This window comes from Priapulus caudatus, unplaced genomic scaffold, assembly GCF_000485595.1.
Source record: "Priapulus caudatus unplaced genomic scaffold, Priapulus_caudatus-5.0.1 Scaffold8757, whole genome shotgun sequence".
Lineage (NCBI taxonomy): Eukaryota > Metazoa > Priapulida > Priapulimorpha > Priapulimorphida > Priapulidae > Priapulus > Priapulus caudatus.
In genome coordinates, this window is record NW_014585818.1 from 1 (window position 1) to 1,011 (window position 1,011).

Genomic DNA, 1,011 nt, shown 5'->3' on the forward strand with positions numbered 1-1,011 from the left:
GTCGGACGTCGACATCAACCATCTCGCCTCGCTCGACCCACTCATGTACAAGTACGTGACCTCTGACCTCTGACCTTAGTTACTCACCTCGCCTCGCTCGACCCGCTCATGTACAAGTATGTTACCCCGCTGATGTTAGATCTGCGACCCCTGACCTTAGATACGCGACCTCAGGCTATCATGTGACCCCTGACCTTAGATTGGCTGCCTCGCGCCATTATGTCACCTCTGACATTAGATATATGACCCCACACCTTTATGTGACCTCTGAGCTTACCTCAAGCCGTCACACGTCCTTGACGTTACCTTACGTTATTGCATCTGCTGCGTTCTTGTAGGAACCTTCTGTATCTGTGTGTGTGTTGTGAGAGGTGTAGTAGGGGGGCAGCTATGTTATACATCTGCTGCGTTCTTGTAGGAACCTTCTGTATCTGTGTGTGTGTTGTGAGAGGTGTAGTAGGGGGGCAGCTATGTTATACATCTGCTGCGTTCTTGTAGGAATCTTCTCTACTTGAAGACGTGTGAGGGGGATGTGGCAGACCTCGGACTGGACTTCACCGTCGTCAATGATGAGCTGGGGGAAACCAGGGTAAGAGAAGTATGAAGAATAGAGAGAGAGAGAGAGAGAGAGAGAGAGAGAGAGAGAGNGGCTAGGGAAATTTGTGTGAGGGAGGCAGGAGAATCGGAAACTAGAAACGAAAAACCACGGTATGACAGGCAGGCAGAGGGAGTAGCAGATTACCTGTAAGGTAATAAGATGAATTACGGTAATAAGAAGGTAGAGAGAGTGAAAATCGTGCTGAAAATATATATTTCTTTGCTCTCTTGGCAGATTGAGGATCTGGTACCTGATGGTCGGGACATTCTTGTTACGGAGGCCAACCGCATCAAGTACATGCACCTGCTCGCAGATTACAAACTTAACAAACAGGTGTGTGTGTGTGTGTGTGTGTGTGTGTGTGTGTGTGTGTGTGTGTGTGTGTGTGCGTGCGTGCGTGCGTGCGTGCGTGC

General features: G+C 49.4%; 1 long non-coding RNA gene across 1 annotated transcript; it reads left to right on the forward strand.

Annotated features, from left to right (window-relative positions):
• The first annotated feature begins 84 nt into the window (after window positions 1–84).
• LOC106820235 lies at window positions 85–925 on the forward strand. The gene is made up of 3 exons (XR_001395579.1): window positions 85–116; window positions 499–589; window positions 833–925. It is a non-coding gene; the product is annotated as an uncharacterized LOC106820235 (long non-coding RNA).
• Window positions 926–1,011: the final 86 nt, after the last annotated feature.